This window comes from Castor canadensis, chromosome 10, assembly GCF_047511655.1.
Source record: "Castor canadensis chromosome 10, mCasCan1.hap1v2, whole genome shotgun sequence".
Lineage (NCBI taxonomy): Eukaryota > Metazoa > Chordata > Mammalia > Rodentia > Castoridae > Castor > Castor canadensis.
This window is the reverse complement of record NC_133395.1, coordinates 108,907,025-108,921,183: the sequence shown is the minus strand read 5'-3', so window position 1 is coordinate 108,921,183 and position 14,159 is coordinate 108,907,025.

Here is a 14,159-nt window from a genome sequence, read left to right as displayed (position 1 = left end):
ATATTCCAGAAGCTCAGTCTTGTGCCTATACAGGTGGATTGACTAGGGAAAGCACAGGAGACTTCTCTGCTTACTAATTGATCAAACAGCAGATCATTTTATTAAATGGGTCATTGGTATCACCTGGATCTTAGTGTGATCTGAGTTGCCTGTGTGAGGACCCCAATGCCATAAGCTTCCAGGCCCCCATTCCCTATTCTACCAATGAGAGTGACAGAATACAATAGGAGCATCCACTGGACTCCCAAGGACCTTCAAAGAACAAGATCATTTGCTACTGACAAAAGAACAGCAAAGGATTTGGTGACAAGAGTTAAATCTACCCTAAGGAATGAACTTCATGCAGAGCTTGAACTGTTAACTTTGGTCTACTACTACAAGTATGGATAAAGGTTTCCTTGCCCGACCTTAGTAAGTTGGGACCAGAAGAGAAGTTACAGTATCATATGAGATATGCTAACACAGGCAGAGAGGAGGTGACCCTTCTCCTATCTAGATTGGAAGAGGAATCCTTTTCTTCAGGCCATCTTTGCTACATGATAGCTCTCTGGCTGTTCTCCATTACAAATCTCTGATGAACACTCACCAGTACTATTTGTCAAGAAGGCACCATTATGTACCAGGTACCATGTTGGGCAAGAGGAATAAATAGGTTAGTGACATATAAGCATTCATATATGTTTTGAATTGGCCACTATGCTCCAAGTTAGCATTAAATAACTGATGTCAGAAGTAGATAAACCAAAGATTTATGAGGTTCACATCTGTAGGCTTGCTAAGGTATACCCCATATTCTAGGTGTTTGTAAGCAATAATATGAGAAACATAGAAATATAAAGAACATAAATTCAATGTTGCTAATGTGAGGCATTTCTAGAAACAATTGACAGTGAGACAGTAGCTGAGGGAGAATGGCCTGTCCTGGATATGGGCAACACTATGCAATGGGGTAGGGGCCTAGAGGAAAAACAAGTAGAGACATTAGAAAGCCAGTCACCATGTGTAGGCTCCATGCCTCCTGAGTGAGTGTGTCTACTACTGGTACCATTGCCTGTGGACATGACACTTCAGCATCTTCAGCCTTAGAACATGGACTCACACCAGTGACTCTCTGAGGTCTTCTAGGCCTTCAGCCTCAGACTGGAGCTGAATCATTGGTCCCCCTTGTTCTGAGGCTCCCAGCTTTTTGGACTGAGCAGCTATTGTCTTCTCCAGCTCTCCTCTCTGCAGAACAGCCATTGTTGGACTATCCATGCCTTTCATGATGTAAACCAATCTAATAAATCTCTGTCCATAAATACATATTTCTTCAATTGAATATTGCTTTTGTTCTAAACAACCCTGACTAATACACTTTATGATACTTTCTAAAGTGAAAAATACTTTTTGGGGGCATCTTTTATTTTAAGTCACTTCAAATTCTTAAAGCCTTGAAAAAATGTAGCAAACAAGTAGGTTATATTATAATTTTTCCTCCTTGCTGTTATAGTGCAAATTCTTTCCTGATGAGAAAGTGAAAACCAAATTCCAGGAGGATAAACACTCAGTGCAGCATTCTTTTCAGATCCTTTTGTATGTTGGTGGTTCTCATTTTAGAACCCTCATTGTTTCTAGAAGGAGAGGGTATCTTCTGGGTGAAATGCTGATTGGAACAGTCTTTGCTTTACTTCAAATCCTATTTCACACAGGCTGATTTCTACTTGTCCTAAACTAATGGTGTCCTCTGCAGCTCCGGGTTCAGAGAGGCTTAGTTGTCTGTTTCATGGTCTGGATCTTGGTGTTTAGCTGTGACAGAACTTCAAAACCTTTTCCTATTAAGGATAACAATTTTCCTTGCTTTAATTTCATTCATCCATTTATCTAGGTATCATTACTGTATTCCCAGAAGGTAGCAGACATCTCTAGACAGTAGCTGAGGAAGTAAAGATTAAAATTTAGGATCTGACCTGGTCTTAGCCTTGAAGAGCCTGTTGTCTGGGAAAGAAGACAATCCTACAATCACAATGAGTCATTCAATCGTGGGGTGACATTTCTGAAAAACAAAACTTAAAATAAACAACAACAACAAACCAAACCAAACAACAAAACCCAAAAAGCAAAGAAAAATAATAACAACAAAATGCTTCTCACTCATGCTAGAACATGTGGTTGAGAAAATATGACTCTATGAGAACTATACAGTTGGGAGGCATGATAGAGACTCTATGAAAGCTCTGTAAATTATACTCATGAAAATAAAAGTGAAAATACATATTTAAGAAATATTGCTAAGAAAAATTCTCCAAAGCTTGGAAACATGGTGTGTCCTTTCAATATTAGACAAAGGCTTTGTCTAACAAAGCTACATAAGGATAATGAATTATCTTGGATAATATACCATTGCTTGACTTTGCTGTTAATTAAGGTCTCAAACTCAGTAAAGTTACTTGTTAGCTTCTAGCTCTTACATGGCAGAGATGCAAATAATTTCTGTCCAGTAGCAAAGATAACTCCAAAGGTTATGGTTTTTATTGCCCTGAGGAAAATTAATCAGTTTTGTATCTAACCTAGCAATATAATTCTAACTCTTCTCTTTAAATGCTTGTAAATATCCCATTCCTCAAAATGTTCTCTGAACTAGGTTTTTCTTATTGCCTCCCTCATTAATGAGTGGATAAATCTTTGACAGGCATTTGCTTTATATTTGAATGAGAATCATATTTTGACTATAAAAATTATACTTTGACATTATAGCATTTTACACAGCTTACATTATTATTAGTGTAAAATCAATTTCCATTCACCATCCTAGAAAACTTTCAGAATCTTTCTCCTTGTGGTTTCAATGAGACCTGTAGTATTTGTTTGCTTAGTGGAAGATGCTTGGAAGGGACCAGTCATCCCATGTCTGCTTTTCCATGGAAGGTTCAGCCATTTTGCCTTCTTACATTTTTAACTTGTGATGCCATCATGGGATTCCATCATGGTCCATAGCACAAGAGTGCTTGATGTGGGAGACATGTTGGGGATTATTCACTTAATCCACTAAGCTTGCTATGGCTAAGAGAATTTCTCTGACATTTTCCTTAATATCCCTGTCCATAACTTCTTGGCTTCTGACTTCATGTCAGAACCCATTAGAAAATAGCAGGAGCAGATCACTGAGGTACAAACTTCTCATGTTTGATTTTGCTGTCATCTGTCCTTTTGATCATAATAGTTACTTGACTAATACAGTAAGAATTGTGGGTCCACAGAAACTTTTCACTAAAGTATTAGAAGTAATAACTACAGAAAAATAGCAGTAAAGATGTATCAAGCGCCTACTATATGTCAGGCATGATTTAAAATACTTTATGTTATCAGCTCAGACAAACAAGAGCCATGTGAAACATGAAACTGTGTATATCTGCACAGCTTAGTAGGATTAGGAACTAAGCCTGCATTGACATGACTTCACTAATTTTTGTCCAGAAAGATAAATTTGCAAATAAATTTATTGTTTCTGAAAATTCCAAAATCCTTTTATTCCCAAATAGCAAGCCAGTAACCTAGATCTCATGAGTAATGACTCAGAACAATTCTTGACTAGGTTATCAAATGATTGTTTTTTCTGTAAAGCTCACTTCCAAACCCTCATCCACTAGGTCAAGTATTCCTAAACTTTTGTGTGTGTATGTGTGTGTGTGTGTGGTACTGGGGTTTTAACTCAGGGCCTACACCGTTAGCCACTCCACCAGTTCTTTTTTGTGATGGGTTTGTCGAGATAAGGTTTCACAAATTATTTCCCCCAGCTGGCTTTGAACTGTGATCCTCCTGGTCTTTGTCTTCTGAGTAGCTAGGATTACAGGTGTTAGCCACTGGTGCCTGACAATCCTAAACTTTTTGATCATGAATTTACTAAGTTCCAGTCTGGACTACTGAGTGGAAATACCTGTCTTCAATGGAACCCCCCAAGTCTTAAAATATTCTGCCCTTCCCTCTCCCTTCTGAGATGCTGCATATGTTATATACTGGACCCCTTTGCTTCAATAAGAAATAAACTTGGCTTTGCTTCATCAACAGCTAAAGTCACTACTTGCATTCACAGAAGCTATATTCTATTGAGAGAGACAGGTCATGAATTAAAAAAAATGTAACTTCAGGTAGGATAAGTGCAACAAAGGATAATGAAACAGGGAAAGGCAAAAGAGAGTTCTGGGTGGTAGGGGCTACTTTAGGTTAGGTGCCCAGGGGTACTTCACTAAGGATAAGAAATATGAGCAGAGATCTCACATTTGAAAATATCTAGGGAAAGGATGTTTTAGCAGAAAAGAATAGGAAGTATAAAAGTACTGAGGTAGGCATGACTATGGTGCAATCAAGAAACAGCAAGATCATGGTGGCACACACCTGTAATCCCAGTTACTCAGGAGGCAGAGATAGGATTTTGGTCCAAGGCTAGTCCCAGAAAAAGAACAAGACCCTATATGAGAAACATAAGGACTGGGGGGCATGTCTCAAGGAGGAGAATGCTTGCCTAGAAATCACAAGGCCCTGAGTTCAATCCCGTCTGATGAAGAGAAGAATAGAGGAAGACAAATTTGGAGATATAAGTGAGAGCCATGGTAAAATGGTTGGATTTTCTTCTAAGTGTGAAGGGGAAGACTTGGGAGGGATTCAAGTGGGGAGTGACATGGTGTGATTTAGATTTTTAAAAGATTATACTGACGAGGGCTAGGTACGAGGGTGCATGCCTGTATCCCAGCTACTCAGGAGGCAGAGGTAGGAGAATCGTGGTCTGAGGCCAGCCCAAGCAAAAGTGCAAGAACTTATCTGAAAAACAAACTAAAAGTCAAATGACTGGGGTTATGGCTCTGAGTAGAGCACTCAAGGCCCTGAGTTCAATCCCTATTATTGCCCTCCCCCACCCCCCAAGATTATGCTGGCAGCTGAGTAGAGACAAGATTGTAGAGGTGCGAGAGGATCTGGGGCATGTGTGGGAGGCCATTGTAGAATGATTTAAGGCCAGGCTGATGCTATAGAAACTCATTCCCTTTATCTCTTTGATGACTCAATGGCAAAATCCTGCTATCAGGCTCTACTACTTTCTCACTTTCTTCTTCTAACTTTCAATTCTCTCTCTTTACTCATTTCTAGTAGGGATGACTTGGAATTTAAATATGCATTGGCCAAAGTGAATGCAGAAGTAAGTAAATCTACATATTCTAGAGTTTCACCTAAGGGAAATTTATAGTGGGGAGAAGGATTATTTAATTATCAATATATTGTGAAAAGGGCTATAGTACATTTTTTTAAGCAGTTACAATTTCGAGCCCACTAGTGGGTTGTGGAATCTGTTTAGTGGGAGGGGAAATGAATTTAGTGACTCACAAATGGCATTTGAATGAATGAATTAGAATAGAGAATAAAAGAGTGCATCATACTTAATAAGGGCAAGTATTATGTGAAGTTTGTGTTTCATATGCAGGCATATGTGCCAGTGTGCAGAATAAAGTGCATTTCTTGCAGTGAATTGTAAAAGTCACTGCTATAGAAGGTGTGTGTTCCATGTACTAGTCTTCAGATAGAGAGCAGCAATGTCTAAGTCTAAAGCTGTGTATTCAGTTAAGGCAAAGCCACATAACTTTTGGTACCTTATGTTTTCTTATTTATAAAATGGGAGTAACATTTTATCCCTATGTTAAGCATAGATTCTTCTTGTCACAGGTTTTATATATATATACACATAAATATATATGTGTATATATATATGAAGAGAGAAGAGAGGAGAGGAAAGAGAGGAGAGAGAGAGAGAGAGAGAGAGAGAGAGAGAGAGAGAGAGAGAGAGAGAGACAACTAAAAAAAAAATTAAAAGAAGAAAAAGCTTTAGGATTTGTGGAGTGGCTCAGGTGGTAGAGCACCTGCCTAGCAAATACAAGGCCCTGAGTTCAAACCCCCATACTGGAAAAAAAAAAAGAACAAGAAGAAAGGCCTTTATGGGAAGGGTGCTGAGTCAGCTCATAGAGTCTGAAGTAAGAGCTTGAGGAGGAACTAGAAGCATTGGAGCCTAGGACTAGATCAGGAGACACAGTTCTGGCATCTCTCTCTCTCTTTCTTCTTCCTTCTCTTCCTCACTCAATCCCTCCCTCCCTCTAGTTTGTCTTGATTTCATTCACTCCTGTGGCTGGTTGACAACTGTCTTCACATGGTAAAAAATTATGATTTCCACTAGTCCTGCATTCTTATCCTTTTGGCTCTGATACTTTAGAAGCAAAGGCCTCCCTTGCTGGCTTCAGTTAGAATTATCCCAAAGGCAGTCTCTGATTGGTCCATCTCTGGTCACATGTCCATCTTTGAACAATCATTCTGACCAATACCACGAAGGCTTACATGTATCCATGTGTGTGCAGCATACACTTTTAGAACTTGAGGAAAAGTGATACAGGAACAGAATGAGTGCTACTAGTTCTCCTATATGCCACAGGAATGTTCTAAGAATTAATAAGCTCTAGTTCATGAGAGGTTCTGAAATTGTAATTTACTTTGAGGAATAACTTAAATGTCTTCACAGTAAAGTAGCATCTGTGGAACTAATTCTCAGGCTCATAAAAAGAGCAAGATGTGATTAATTCTACAGGAGGTCCCCCACCCTCTGATTCCCTTACAAAATGACTTCCCAAGGTCCTCAGTGCATCAATACTAGCTCGGTTAGGTCTGCACACAGCTTTGTGATTTATTAAACACATAGGCTAGAGAAACTTGATATAAGAAAGACCCAGAAACTCTCTGGGACACTAAAGTTCCTCAGAAAATCTTGACATTAAGATTCCATTGTTTCTAAGATTTGAATGCCTCAAAGCTTCATCCTTAGGAAATGATGCTATCTGGTAATGGTGAGGAAAAATATTCTCTAATGAAAATCTAAATGAGGGATGATGAAGCTAGACACCATTAGATTTGGTTAGTTTCCTTACATGATTGGTTGAGGGATATCTTATTCACAGCAAAAGTTTCTTTATGCCAGCTATTCTTTTCTTAGAAGTATCAGCTCCAGTCCAAATAAATCATTTAAATATCTTATGCTGCTCCAGAGAATGTCCTGGCTACCCAAATATTTTCTTGTCAATCTTCTGTAATATGTTCTGTCACACTGGGCCCTCCTGGGAATGAAACGGGTTTACTTTAAAATTTTATGAGATCAACTCCTCTATATCCAATGGCCAGTCATAGAATGGGATTATTAATACAGAATAAGTAACTGGCAACTAAATTAGAGGACTGTAATTCCATTGAGAGGCTCTAGATTTTTAAATTGATTTAATGCTTATGAAAGCTATAAGACTGACAGCTCAGGAGGAAGAAGGGGGTTTTTGTTTCTCCGATAAGATGGTACCATTGCATCAGAGACTGTGTCCAAAACTTTTGACAAGCCATGTTAATCTTATTTCTTCATCAGTGGCCTTTGTGAAGACAGATGGATCTGTCTTGACTGACTTCATTCTTCAGATGAGAGATTGTGGCAGGGGTTTGAGATCATATAAATCCGAGTTAGAATCTCAGCTCTGTCTCTTGCTTATAGTGTGATTTAAGTAGGACTGCCTAAAAAGTACAGGTCTGCCCAGTTAAGTGTGAATTTCAAAAAGAGTCAAAATAATTTTTAGTGTAAATTTGACCCAAATATTGCTTCAGTATATGTGCACTACACATTTGACCTTGTTGGTTACCTGGTATTCACATTTAACCGAGCATACTGTATTTTCATTTGCCAAGGCCGGCAGTGCCAGATGTAAGGTGAGTTACTTAAATTCTCTTTGTCTTAGTTTCCTCATCTCTAAAGTGGAATAAATAACACTTATCTTACAGGGGTACTGGGGGACCTCCATGATATGTTCATCAACTGCTCACCCTGTGCAGTAAAGAAAATGGGTAAGAATCTGTGCTCACGGAGTTTCTATGTCACGGTGGAGACAGACAATAATGGACACAGTAAGTATGTCAGTGGTGATGTGTGGGATGGAGAAAGAACACAGCAGGGAAGGGACAGGGGTTGGTAGTAGGGATTGGGATTTTAAGTAGATTGGTCAGGGAATGCTTCACAGAGAAAGGTATATTTGACTAAGGACAGGAAGGAAGGAAGGAAAGAAGGAAGGAAGGAAGGAAGGAAGGAAAGAAGGAAGGAAGGAAGGAAAGAAGGAAGGAAGGCGTAGCGGTGGGGGCGGGAAAGGATAATGTTTGTACAATGGCTGGCATAGGCTTTGGATTCCTTATTCCTGCTGCAGGGCTCTCTGGGCCCAGATGATGCAAATTGGTGATTAAAGAGTCCTCTAGAGGGTCTTATGTGTACCTTTAGGGCCTCAGTTTCCCCAATCACAGTGGGGATGGAAATTGCAGCACAGCCTCCCTTTTTTATTTATTTTTATTTTTATTTTATTCATATGTGCATACAATGTTTGGGTCATTTCTCTCCCCTTCCCCCCGCCCCCTCCCTTACCACTCCGCCCTCTCCCTCTCCCCCCCCACCCCCTTGCTACCGGGCAGAAACTATTTTGCCTTTATCTCTAATTTTGTTGAAGAGAGTATAAGCAATAATAGGAAGGACCAAGGGTTTTTGCTAGTTGAGATAAGGATAGCTATACAGGGAGTTGACTCACATTAATTTCCTGTGCCTGTGTGTTACCTTCTAGGTTAATTCTTTTTGATCTAACCTTTTCTCTAGTTCCTGGTCCCCTTCTCCTTTTGGCCTCCGTTGCTTTAAAGTATCTGCTTTAGTTTCTCTGCATTGAGGGCAACAAATGCTATCTAGTTTTTTAGGTGTCTTACCTATCCTCATACCTCCCTTGTGTGCTCTCACTTTCTCATGTGATCAGAGTCCAATCCCCTTGTTGCAGCACAGCCTCCCTTACAAAGGTGATCAACAGAGGTAAGACAAGAGGTTTTGTGAAGCATGAACTGTCACCTCTGGGGGATGTGTTTAGAATCCTGTGAAGCAGGGTGACTCTTTCTACTTTCTTCGCCAACAAGTAAGACACACAGCTCCTTCATTTCTGTGTTGAATGTGCTTTCCTGCCTTCAGGCCCTTAGTTCAGAGGTCTCCATCCATCTTTGAGCCTAAGGGTTTTTGTTGCCCTGCTGGTCAGGTAGCTTCACTCTGTTCCTCAGGCTGCAAAGTGCAGACTAAGCACTGCTTCCCAAAAGGGCAGCTCATATGAACTTAGGCCACATGTTGTGAGGGAGATGTGCTAGGAGGCCACCTGAAGGAAGCTTGGCAGATTCCAAGATCAGCTGTCAGAGGTGAGGGCCGACACTAGGGTTGAGGTGGCGCAGTGCTCTTGGTTAACTTTTGAAGGAGCCGTTTGGTTCGGAAGCCAGTAACTGAAGGCATAGTTTGTGACAAAGACCCCAGGAGCCCAGGCAAGGAGTGTGGTGGATGCCAGATACAAGTCAGTTGAGAAAGTGAAGATAAATACGCCCCTGGTGAGACTGGTATAGGGCATCTGCAGTCTAATTTGAGACCTGTAGGTGGAGACAAATGTGCTCACCTGCTGTAGTGCATGAATAAGAAGAGAATTGTTTTTAACACAAGTCAAAAATTTCCTTGTTGTATTTTGTGTTTTTATGCAATTATCCCCTTACTTTCACTGTATTGTTCTTTGCTTTTCTTCATGAGTGTTATCTTGCTTTCTCTAAATAAATTAAAGTGACCTGAGGATCAGGGACTTTTTACTTCTTTGTGTCCAGTGTAGTACTAAACTTAGTGCTGCACATGTGGAATTTTGATAGCTACCTTTTGATTTTGAGGATTAATTACACAGCCATCCTTGTTTCCACCTTACCTGTGGTCAACATTTTTACAAAAGTGCTGATGGTCTTACAGAGCCAGCGTGATAAGATGTGGATGTATCTGCATAAAACTTTTCTCATTATTTGTAAAATGCCTTCTTGCAATGGCTTTTCACCTTGGTGGCATAATAACTAGTGTGTTTAAAAATCCTGATGCCCTAGCCATACCGAAGACCAACTGATTGAGAATCTCTGGGAGGGTGAGACTCAAGAATTACTGCAGAAGCTGGGAGCGTGGAGGAGGGATCTTTGCAGGACGAGTGGATAAGAATATCGAGGGCTTGGTGCTTAGATGTCTTGGGGAGGCGTACTGGTTGGTGCTCTGAGCTTTGAAGGGCACAGCCAACCATGCCAGGAGAAAGGCTTGGTTGGTATCTGACAGCCAAAAAGACAAGGCCAGTTGGTGTTCAGATCATGCGGTGGAATGGGCCCTCTAACATGTCTGCAACTGGCACTGCCGGAGAATGTGGTAAGGCTGCTGCCATGAGCACCAAAAGAATTAGGAAGTTGGAACCACAGATATCTTTTGCTTCTGAGTGATGCAGACAGCAGCTGGAAGCAGGATAGTTAAGTCTCTCCCCACTTCTTTTCTTCTAACTGTAGGTAAGCCAGTCTGGAAATGTAGTTTTCAGACTACCAGGCCCAATTTTGTGATACACCGTAGAAGGATAGAAGAAGGGACTTAGTGCTGCTAAAGAACAGACAACAACCAGCACACCCAGCTAGTAAGTGGTGAAACTGGGACTGGAACTAGGGTAGTCTTGTTTCAGTGTGCCTGGTAATCACTTTCTTGTGGCTTGACGGTCTCCATCGGCTCCACCACCGTTCATGTTGAAACTTAGTATGTGTTGTGGTGGTGGTAAGAGGTGGGGCTTTGGGGAAGCGATTGTCACGAGGGCTCTGTCCTTAGGAATGGATTAGTGCCTCCTAAAAGGCCTGATGGAAATTCACTTAGGCTCCTCTTGCTCTTTTGTCCCCTTCCATGTGAGGAGATAGTGTCCCACCCTTGTGCAGACTCAAGGTGCATCCCTTGGAAGCAGATAGTAGTCCTCACTAGACACCAGTCCTGCTGGGGCCTTGATCTTGGATTTTGCAGCCCTCTACAACTATGAGCATTAGATTTCTATTACTTATAAATCATCCAGACTGTGGTATTTTATTATAGCAACACAAATGATCTAATACACTTATCTTTCCTCCCTTGTGGGCAAGTACTCACCTAATCTTTTTTCAGAAGCTGAGAGCAAAAGGGACACTAGCATGCTGTTTCTGGGTTGGGGACCTGCTGATTGCCCTCTCTGAGTGGGAAAAGCACAGGGAAGAGATGGAATGATGGTACTGACAAGAAGGGAGGGGGAGGGGTGATCCACTTCCTTGACTTCCTGATTCCTCAGTGATAAGAAGAGGGATCACTGAGCTTATCTGTTCTAGAATTGGAAGTGTGGGGGACAGATGAGATTAGAGTCTCTGGGTCTTTTGGGACCTTTTCCATATAGGGTAAAGAGACTCCCGCATTACAGGGCAACTGCTGGGAGTTAGCAAAAGATACAGTTACATTTTCAAGGTACCCCATTTCAGGGGGTGGTAAGGAGGGTGGGGATGGATTCTTTGAGTAGGATTTCCTTCTTAGTGGGGCTGGTGGAGATCTCTAACTGCCTCATACAGGCAACCTGGATATATGGACCATGGGATAGATCAGCCAGTTTACTCAGGAGCAGCCCCAGTGTGTGTGTATGTGTTTGTGTGGTGCAGTGTTCAAACAAGGGAATGATGCTTTTAGTCAACAAAGAAGGCAGCCAGTTTGCCACAGTAATTGTGAAAAAAGATAACCTTTTTCCTTTTCCTGTAGGAACAGAATAGTGTAGGGAAGAAGGAGGTATAGGAAAGAGAGCATATAATATTACCTATAGACGGTCAGAGTCACAGTGCTACTCCCCTGGGCCAGGGGGAAAACTGAATTGAACATAAGTAAGGACTACCTCTTAGTAACCCAAATGGGACTGTTTTATAACTGGAAGTAATTGAAAAGTTATGAAATCAGGCTGAGGTGTCATTAAAGATGTCCCCCAATCTGTAGAGGAATTGGGTGTTTTGGCAGAGCATAGCTGGTGGTAGTTAGTAGAAAATAAGAGAATTCATTTTTATACCTTAAGTTCAAACTCCTCAGTCCAGCCAGCTACAGTTTATAAACTTATAAATCCAGGGGGCCATCTGGCTCAGTCTCGATGCCACATTTTGTTCAAGAATCATATTTTCAAATGCAAAAGTAATTATAAAGGAGTTCTGTATTTGAATTTTGGAAATCTGAGACAAGGTCTACATACAACAGTCCACAGCAGTTCTTTTGGATCCACCTTCTCAACACATGATAGTTACTCTAGTATCTCTTTCTTCAGATCAATTAGAAATTCCTGTAGCTCCCACAAGCACTGCTGCTTCCCTCCTTCTGCCTCTTTTTCAACCTTTCCCATTCTTCTTTTGTCTTTTCAGTTTTCTCTCAATTCTGCATCTAAAAAGCCCAAAGAGCCACTGGTGGAAGATGCACTGGGGCCAGGCCTAGGTGGTGTGTGTGTAGAGATGCTAGGGCAGGGTTTAGAAGGGGAAGGACAGAGTGGGGCTCTCTTCATCAAGTAGGTGTTGATGTGGGGCCTAGAACAGCCACAGATCCTCAAACATTACTCATTTTTGTTTAGCATCAATGAAAAAAAAAATCTTACATCTAGTGCTTACAGTTCGCAAAAACATTCTCACATACTTTATCTCAATAGGTCTTGAAAGCCCAGAAAGTAATGGTATTGTATCCACTAAACAGATGAGAAAAATTGACCCAGGAAGGCTAAATGGCTTGAATAAATTAGTAGAACAGAGCCTCAGAGTTTGAGCCCAGGACTCCCAACTTGGTCTAGTACTTACTGTCTGTCCTCTGCCACTTTCTAATACCTACTTTATTCTCTCAGCCTGCTGTTCTCTCAGAGAACAGTTTTTTTTTCTCTTTATCTTACTCTTATGTGTCTCCCCCTACTATTTTGGCCTCTTGGCAATTTCCTTCCTCATTTACAACCACATGGTTCTTATTGCCCAAGAAGCAAAAAAAGACTAAACAATTCCAGGCCTTCTTTTTTTATGACAGAAGAATTTTAGTGAGACTTCATCAAATCCATTTTCCTCAGAAAGGCATAGATGTTTGGCTTATAGGTTAGCACTACGATGCACACACAAAATGTGCCTGGTAATTAAGGAATCAGACTGGAGGGGGTGGTGCTGTCATTTTCCAGAATGTTCTGAATGCTTCTTTTGGAATATTTCTCAGATCTGGTTTATAAACTATGTAAGATAATCCATCTAATTCTTTTAAAACTTGTTCTCCTTTTGGACAAAGACAGGGTTTCTTGGTTTAGTTTATTATCTTGTTCACTAGGATTTTTTCTACTTCCAAGAATAAAACTTACTCTTAGAGAACAAATATTTGATGTCATCAAAGACAAATGACTATCTATTTATTTATATCTATCATCTATCTATCTGTCTGTCTATCTATCTATCTATCATCTCTACCTGTCATCTATCATCTTTACTAAGGAACCCAAGTGTCTCTTAGGGTGAGTTGATGTGCGGATTCAGGAACATTGCTTTGTAGTCATGAGATATCAGCATTCTGTGTCATGGAGCAACTGACTGGCTGCTGACTGGAGGTAGGGTGGCTAGTGAGAATACTCCCAGGAGCTTCCTCCTTCTGCATGAGGAGTGAACCAGCTTTGGTATCAGAAGGATGGTCCTCCTCTGGAGATGGTTACAGTTGGACTTAGAACCCAGAGTGAAGAACACAGAAGCTGTGGGATAGGTACACAGAACCTAGAAAGGGGGTCTGAAGGCATTGGCAATATCTTTCATCACGTTAGTCATTAAGACAGGTGACAAAAACAGGCTTGATCATTTTTATAGAAAAGACTTTACTTCAGCATACATGTCTGAAAGCGCAGATCTTCACGTTCTGACCTTAGTTGAAGGACAGTTGACAAGATATTGGGTTGATATTACTGACTACCGATTGGGTGATGCCATTTTTCGGGCATGTAAAGATTACTAAAGAGATTATTCTTTAGCATACTTACAACAGACTGAAACAGAACTGCTCAGATTTTTTTTATTCTGTGACATTCCCCCCACCAAAAAAAAAATCAGAAAGGGCAGAAGAACATTACATCTGCAGGGCTCAATCAGTGTGCCTTCATTGGGGCACCCTTTTCATAGCTTGCTGCTGCTTTACTTTGGTTGGTGGATTCACCCCTGGGTTTGTCTGACTATACTTTGCTGTGAAGCAAAGTAAGAAACTTCACAGATGCCTGTTCTTTTTGAGA